The following is an 8557-nucleotide window of genomic DNA, read 5'->3' on the forward strand; positions in this document are numbered from 1 at the left end:
TGGTAGCCCTGCAACCCCTCGGAGGGGCACCTCGACAGACCACTGGCCAAGCTCCCGACTGTCCGCCCTTTTTCCAACAGAAAACACGTTGTGGGACGATGAGCCACATCCCCGGCCTCGACCCGCCAGGGGCCAATAGCAGCTACGCCTTCCGGATCCACCACGTGCTCCCTGCCTGTTGCCCTTGGCGGAAAGCTACGCTTACAGGATGGATAGTCACAAACTTGTATTATCAAACGCAAGAAGCTTACGCGTATGTAAACAATGGGCTTGAAATTCTGAATCAATGATGGACACCGGCAACATCAGAAGTCGTGATTCCACGTCTGGACCTGATGCCGGGGAAAGCTGAGATCCCACAGAAAGCCCAAGACGTTTTCTACCGATCCTACTTTGCACAAGCAGAGTGCAGCCTCTGCGTGGGATTCGGGGGTACCTGGCCCCTCGCTACACCAGATCCTTCTTAACGGAGATGCCGTTTCCAGAATTTCAAACCGGAAGTTGGATCTTTCTTGTACATATTTTTAGAGATTTTGCTCTTTTGATTTTTTATGGGAAATTCTGTGTTGTCCAGATTTTTTATAAAATGACTTGGAGTTGGAAGGTGATTACTGGGGCTGAGAGGGGTTGGTTGTTGCGGGAGGGGCGGGACAGGCCGATGTTGTGATAAGGGTAGAGACTCGCAGTCATCAAATGAGTAAGCTCTGGGGGTCTGACACCCGCACGGGGAGGTGATTAGTAACACCGTGTTACACTCGTGAAAGATGCGAAGACTCTCGCTCTGAAAAGTTCTCACCACGGAAAGAAGCGGTGATCCCGTGAGCCGCTCGGGGAGTCGGCTAAGGCAGGGGCGCGTCCCTTCACAATCAGGGTGTCGCATCTGCACGCGGTGCCCCCAAGCGTACGAGACGTTCTGCGTCGGGTCTACCTCAATAAACTGGGGAGAAAATAAAAGTTACGAAGTCACCAGAAAGAGGACACTGAGCGTCTCAGACCGAAATACGACGTTCCACGTGACTTCTCCAGCGAACGGGTCGGGGGCCCAGGGCACCCAGCAAAGCTGGATTTCTGCGTGGCCGTAAGAGCATCGGTTCCACAGGACGTCGGGCCATGAAGTCTTCTCGGCAGAGACGTTTCACAGACAGAATGAGACACCGCTGGGTGACCGCCATTCGACTGAATTTGATCAGAAGCCCGGCCCCCCGGCCCCCATCGAGGCTGAGGGTCTCCAGGTCCCCAGGCAGCCCTTGTCCAAACCGCTCCGAAGCCTGTCCTGTCGCACCGGAGGGCCCGGCTCTGTGCTGAGGGGCTCTCACGGGCTGAGAACGCTTCCTTTCTCAAGAGTCAGTGCGAGGTTTTCATACTTGTTTTCTGGGTCATCGCGGATTAATTTTGTTTTCCTGTGAGAGGAGCAGTTATGGTAACAATTACGCCCGTCTCACCACAAGGACCCGCATTCCAAGGGAGCTTCGCATTCTGGAATCAAAGAAGCGGGGCTCTGGCTTGCTCCGCGCCGTCCTGTAACCGGCTTCCCAGTGCTGCTTAATGGGTCCCAGCTGGGAGCGGGCGCTGGGCTCGCGGGTGCACCCTTGACGTTGAGAGCGGGATGTAGCCGCTCTGAGGGCTCCTTGGGGGCTGTCCAGGACCCCCCGCAGCTTCTCCCGGTCTGGACGGGGCTGCAAAGCACCCTGCATCCTGGTGGTTTCATTTCCCGGGGCCTCCCTGAACCCCAGCAGCGTGGGGGCAGCTGGGAGGTTAAGTGTCTCGTCTCGTCCCTGGAGTGACCACCCCCCACCCCACAGCTGGCCGCGGGAGCCCCCCTCCTTGGCCACTTGGCGCCGGCCGCCAGGGCTCTCCCTCTGCTGGCGAGAATACAGAGTGGAAACGCCCCCGTAAAGCAACCAACGGGAAGGTCATCCTACTCTTTAAGCGGCAAAATAAGCATCAGTGTCAAGGTCTTGGCTCGGCTGCTCGGTTGGTGAAGACGTGTGCGCAGCTGCTCGCGAGGAAACTGCGTAAGGACTTCTTGTTCTCCTGCGGCGTGTCTCCAGTGTGGTCTTCCTACGGGAGGGATTTTTCTTTTCTAAGATTTATTTATTACAGAGACACACACACAGCATGGGGCAGGGGGCGGGGCAGAGGGAGACAGTCTCCAGCAGACGCCCCGCTGGGCCCGGAACCCCACGCGGGGCTCGATCCCACGGCCCCAGAGCACGACCTGACCTGGAAGCATGAGCGGGACGGGACGCCCAGCCGAGGGAGCCCCGACGCCCCTTCCGTGAGGGTTGGTACCCACTCCCAGACGTCGCTGCTCTCATGCCGGCCAGCGAGTGGGACGGAAGTCCCTGTCACACCCGGCTTCCTAGAGCTGCCACAGGACCACCACGACGTAGAGGCTGACCACGGCGCACGGCCCTGCGGTCCTGCAGCCAGACGTCCCCAGTCAGCCTCGGGGGGCCAGCACGCAGGTGTCGGCGGGGTATGCCCCTGCGCAGGGGCAGGGACAGGAGAGGGTCCGTTCCTAGTGGCTGTGGCCCCTCCCGCCCCCCCCTCCCTTCCCAGGAGCCTCCTGCCTCCTTAGAAGACGTGGTGACCAGCCTGGGCCCCAGGTAACCCGGGGTCACCTCCCTTCTCCAGCGCTGGCGTGGGATCCCACCCGCAAAGTGCCGCGCCCTGTCTGCGAACAGCCCCGGCCCCTGGGATGGGCCGCGGGCGTCTCTGGGGGGCCGGCACCCCACCCGCTACACTGAGACTGTGTGAGTTGGCAGCACAGCTTTCTGGCTAAACGGGACGCTATCTGAAGATTAAAAAAAAAATAAAAGACAAGGACTAGCAGAGGCCCTTCAGAAACAGCGGCAAAAAGCAAAAAGGGTCACAAGCGGTCATCTCGGGGGCGCCGGGGACTCAGGCAGTGAAGCGTTTGCTGTCGGCTCAGGTCATGACCTCGGGGTCCTGGGATGGAGCCCCGCATCGGGCTCCCTGCTCAGCGGAGCGTCTGCCTCTCCCTCTGCCTCCGCCGGCCTCTCTGTCCCTGTCAAGTAAATAAGTAAAATCTTAAAAAAAAAAAAAAAAACCTTAAAAAAAAAGTGGTCATCTCGGGCCAGCACAGCGGTGGCGGCACGGGAACACAGAGCACTTTCTTACAGACTTCTCAGATTTCTTTGAGGTTTTGTTTGGTTTTTCAGATTTTTTTTTTTTTTTTTTTTTTTTTTACTGAGAACAATTGTTACATAATAACATTTTTTCAATTACTGAATAAGAGAACGAGAAGGGGAGGGGGAGGGGGAGGAGGAAGAGGAAGGCGGATGAGGACGGCCACGTGGCTGTCCCCGTCCCCAGCGTGCCGGCCGTCAGTGGAGGGTGTCACATACAGGCGACCCTGTGGTACAGGACACTGTTCCAAGGCCAGGCAAGCCAGGGGGACAAAAGGCCAGAACACAGGGGTCCCTCTAGGCTGGTGGTCCTCGAACTGGGGGCACAGAAGTACCAGACGCTTTCCCAGGGGCAGAGGTAGGGGACCAGGCCCCGGAGCTTCAATGCCTGAAGATTCCTTTCTGGAGACGTCGTTCGGAGTGGCCGCCGACCGCGCTGTCGCCGACCCCGCTGAGGGCGAGCCCGGCTGTGCGGGCGGCTCTTGGGCCCACACCATGTGCTGTGAGTTCTCCGAGGGGTGCAGTGCGGTGGCAGGAGGGACACAGACATTCTGGGTCACGCCGACGGTGGCCAGGAAGCCAGAGCGGGGGCGGGGGGAGACCCCGAGTCACGGCACAAAGGCTCGTCCGCACGCTGAGCGGCTCGGCAGCCCCCAAGGCGGACCCGGCTGCGAAGGGACGCGGCCTCAGCTCGACGTTGGTGCAGCCGCGGCCCCGAGGCCGGGGAGCTCGGGCCCTGGCGTCTCCTGCTCCGCCCGCCTTCGAGCCTCGGGGACGAAAGCCGAAAGCCACGTTCCCCAGAGCCTGCCCTCGAGGACAAACCTGCCCTCCCAGCCTGGGTCCCACCCCACCCCACCCCCCCGTCCCCCGGCAGGTCTGAGCCACCCGCCTCACGCGGGCTCATGACCTTCAACCACGCGGCCACGACGGGCACGTGATTCTTACATAGTAACCAAGACGCACAAGAGCCCGGTTCACCCATGACACGCGTGCCCCATGCCACCCAGCCCCGACACGGCCTGCTGCGCTCACACAGCCACCGTCCATGATGGACCACTGAGCCTGAGGTCCCTCCCCCCGTTACGGAAGGCACCCGCTTTTTGCTATGTCCCCGCATCGCTAGGGACGGCGACTAGCCAGAGCGTGTTGTCTCGGGTCCACACACCCGTACGCGGCTCCGCGGCTCCCCTGGAGCTCACACCGCTGCGGCCACCACCCGCAGACCCATCCCCAGGGGACCGGTGTTGGGGGAGGGATGGCTGCCACTTGGGGTTCTCTGACAAAAACACACCTGAAACACATAAACACAGAGATTTAATTGATTTTCTACGTATATAAATATCTAGAAACGCTGAACAGAGAAACACGTCATGAGACGAGCTTTTAAACCATTTCCCCGCCTCGCGTGGCGAGGGCACACTGCCGGCCTCCACCTGGGAGGGGAACGCGGGAGACCGCCAGCCGCCTCGGGACCGGGCCGGCCCCCACATCAGGGAGACACGAGGGAACGGGCTGCTGAACGCACCTTCCGGGAACCAGGAGTCCCAGGGTCCCCCACAAAGCGCCCCCAAGTCCTGTGACTTGGGGCACCGCCTAGGGAAGACAACACTTGGCTTTTTGACTTTTAGCTGCAGCAGAAGCCCTTCCCGCCCCGCGTCTAACACGAAGGACGGGGCAGAGCGGCGCTGGGCTCCAGAAGGCTCTGGAACACGAGCCCCATGGGGCCCGCCTCCCGCAGACTCGCTCTCCCAGCAAATCTGCCCCGTCCCACGCCGTGATGACACGCGGCTGTTTCCGTCCGACACGAGCCGAGTCTCCCAATCCGCACAGCCCGGAGGCCAAGCGGAAGGTCTGAAAGTTCACGGTCAGGGACGCGGCACCCACGCCCGCCTCCACGGACCGACCGCTTCACCGCGGAAAAGCAAGAACGCCGCTGCCATCAAGAAAAGAACATCTTCAAACACAAACGTGTTGGGAGAAAGTCCTTGGGGAGCAGATGAAGGGAAATGAGACCTTGCGGGGAGAAGAGGGGGCGTGGGAAATTGCTCCGAGCTGCTGACGGCGTTCCCCCCGCACAGCTACGTGAGCTTTCCTGAGACGCGGTGGCCGCGAGAGCAGCCAGAGCCTGCCCGGGGACCCGGAGAGCTCTGCCCGCACCCCTGCGGCAGCAGCCCGCCCCCTGAGCCCCGAGCCACGGCAGGAAGGCACCCGCTGCCTCTAGGGACCACACAGGAAGCCAGACAGCACCCCCGACCAGCTGGAGCCCATGGGTGCTCGCCACCCGCTGCCCTGGCCCCCGGCCCCTGGCCCCCGCCTCTCCGCATCCCCGGGAGTCCTGGCCACAGTGAACTGGAGAATGGCCTTGATTCGGGGGGTCCTGGTTTACTCGTGCAGCCGTTAACTTTAGAAAGTGCAGTGCGGGGGCTCGGAGTTTCTCAACACGGTTCAGGACTGTGAGCCACAGGGTTTCGAAAGCAAGCTGCTGGTCCTGGCCCGAGGACGGCTGGGGACCTGGGGCCGCAGGGGGCAGCAGCCCCAGGGACACCCACCCTCCATCCCGTGGGCAGTCGGGGGCCACCGCAGGGCTCACAGGGGGTGGGGGAGGAGAGGTGCCGTCCGGGACACGGGAGGGAGGCGAGGCAGGTGTGTCCCGGGGAGGCCTGAGGTCACACCCAGCAGCTCCCAGGTTTCGCTCTGAGCTGTCAGAGTCTACACCAGGCGGTGTGCGGGATCCAGATGGGGCTCAGACTAGGGAGGGCTTTCGGGCCAGGCCTGGAGGGGGCAGGTACCGCTTCTGCCCCTGTGCCCACCGTCTGCACACCGACACGTGACTGCCCCAAATTTTGGGGGGCGCTGGGAGGCGGGGATCTGTGCTCCCGAAGGAAGCAGGGCGATCCCGAGACAGGCAGCCGCTGTCCCAGGGGGGACTGAGAACGGGTGTCCACACCCCGCCTGCCCCTCAGTGTCCCCCAGCCAAGCCGAGGCCCCGTGCCATCACTCTGCCCCACCGGGCACCTGAATGCGAGTTCCAGGCTCCCTCCTGCTCCCCTACCCTGGGCTGCGTCCCCAAGCCTTCTGCCTGACCGTCACCCCCACCTCGTACAAGTCGCCACCCGTCACGGGACAGTGGAATCTGCCCTCAGAACGAGTTTAACTTCCTTTGGGTTCTCCTATCGGTCAGTGCTGGCTGCAGGGACAAGCGGCCTCAACATCTCAGGCTCACGGCATCCTGGGCTGACAGGTGAGGACTGTGGGCCCGTCACAGCCCTGCCGGCATGGCCGGCCTCAGAGGGCCCCTCCAGGGTCGCCCGGCACCGGCTCTCCAGGAGGACGGGTACAGGAAGACGTGAAGCGTCAAACAGGTTTGGCTGGGGTGCGGCTGCTCCCATTGGCCGAAGCCAGCCACACGGTCAAGGCCCCGTGTGGGGGGACCAGGGAGGCCGGCAGGATGGGGCAGGCGACACCCTCTACCCTGGTGGGCACCAGCTCTCCTGCCACCGTGGCTGTCCTCCTTCAGGCCATGCCCGTGTCCCCAGCAGCGAAGAGGGGACTGTGGGGCAGCTCACGCCTTCCTGCCCACCCACTGGCAGAGCCCCGATGGGACGCGTGCCAGCAGGCCGGAGGCTCCCGGGGGGGACTGGCCAGGGGCCCTCTTATCACCATGGACACTGCTTCCCCCCCCGGAGCGACCGGAGAAACACTGTTCCCACTGGCTGAGCTGGCAGGGGCTGAGCCCCAGGTCTGGGCTTGCCTGCGTGGACCATGGTCCTGCCAGCCTGCGGGGTGGCCCAGGGGCCAGGGGAGGCCCCCGAGGCCCCAGGGGTAGGAGGCAGACCAGAAGTCAAGAGGGAGCCACTCATAGAACCATCCTGGGACGGCTGCCGGCTTCTTGGGGTTTTCCCGGGACTCTCTGGGGCAGAAGAGAAAGTCTGCTGCAGCACTGGCCGCTCCCAGCGTCCTCCGTGGACAGTGAGCTCACGGCCACCTCGTCCCGAACCATGATGGCGCGGCCTGTGCATCTGGGAGGCACTGTGAGGAGCCACGGCTGTGCGTATGGTGACTAGAAGTTTCTGAACAAGCGGCCAGCGGGTGAGCGGTGGAGGGCGGCGAGGGGGTGAGCAAGACAAGCCTCACTCGGGCTGCTGGGGCACAACCTGCCGCTGTGGGCGCTGGGCCTGTCACCTTCCCAGGTGAGTCCTACATCGGGGACCACCATGTGCTGTGGGACTGAACCGAGGGACCACCATGTGCTGCGGGCGGCGGCGGGAGGAAGCCCACCGGGCAGGGCCTGACCGCGAACATGCAGCCGGGCAGTGGGAGAGCTGGTCGGGCCCTGCTGTCCCCCTGGGCGATGTGACCGGAAAGTGGCGGGCTGGGGATGGCCGCGGGTGGGGGATGGCCGCGGGCAGGAACGTCCCCCTGTGTAGCAGGGCTGCCAAGCCCCCAGGACATAAATGCTCATGACGCGGGGAGGATGTGTTGTCAGTGCCAAGTGACGGAGGACAGCCACACGGGGCCGGGGTGCCTGGATGTGGGGTACCTCACTGCCGCCCACGGGTTGATGTGTCTCTGCCCAGACTCACCCACCCCAGCCCACCCGGGGCCGGGGGCCTGCTCTGCCTTCATGCACGGATACTGTTAACTGGGGACCCGTCAGGCACCCCAGTGTCCCAGCCCATGTCAGCGAATCCCTTTCAGCGCTGTGTCCCGGGGGGAGGGGTGTCTCCCATTCCCCAGGCTGAGGCTTTGCCCTGGCCCCCGAGGCCGCAGAAGCTGTCCGCTCCCCGGAGACACCACAGGGCCCCCAAGCTCAGAGATGTATGCTGTGCCCCGGGCAGCCATTCCGGGTAACCTGGGGACTGAGACGGCCCCCCGTCATGGGAAGGAGGCCAGGCAGTCCAGCGGGGGACCCTGGCCCAGACACATGGCCCAGCAACAGGGACCGGTGGGCCCCGGGGAACAGCTTGGTGCTAGTCTCCGGGCTCAGGGACATTCCCCGTCCCCAGTGGAGGCAGCGCTACTGAGCTTTCTGACTCACTGCCCTACCCGGGCAGGGAGCTGCACGTGGCCGTCAGCCTTTCCAGACGGGGCCACCGGTCCAAGTCCCGGCTTCCAGAGGCTTCATCGCGTGATCAAGCGTCCGGGTCGGCGGTTCCCCCGACTTGGCCGTCAGTGTGCAAGTGCCATGCGTGGCCCGGCTGGGCTCTACCTGGTGCATGTGGTCCACACTGGCCCCCACCCTCGTCCCAGGCCTCCCGTGGGTGCCGTGCACCGGGAACATGCCCCGGGCGGCACCAGCCGCAGACGGGGACGAGGAGGACAGCAGGCGGAGCCCTGACCCTCGAGGAGCACCGGCCCGGCTGGGCACACAAGCCCACACATGACTCAGCCGAGGGGCCGCCTGA

Source organism: Mustela putorius, unplaced genomic scaffold, assembly GCF_011764305.1.
Source record: "Mustela putorius furo isolate JIRA1106 unplaced genomic scaffold, ASM1176430v1.1 tig00000765_pilon_pilon_pilon, whole genome shotgun sequence".
NCBI lineage: Eukaryota > Metazoa > Chordata > Mammalia > Carnivora > Mustelidae > Mustela > Mustela putorius.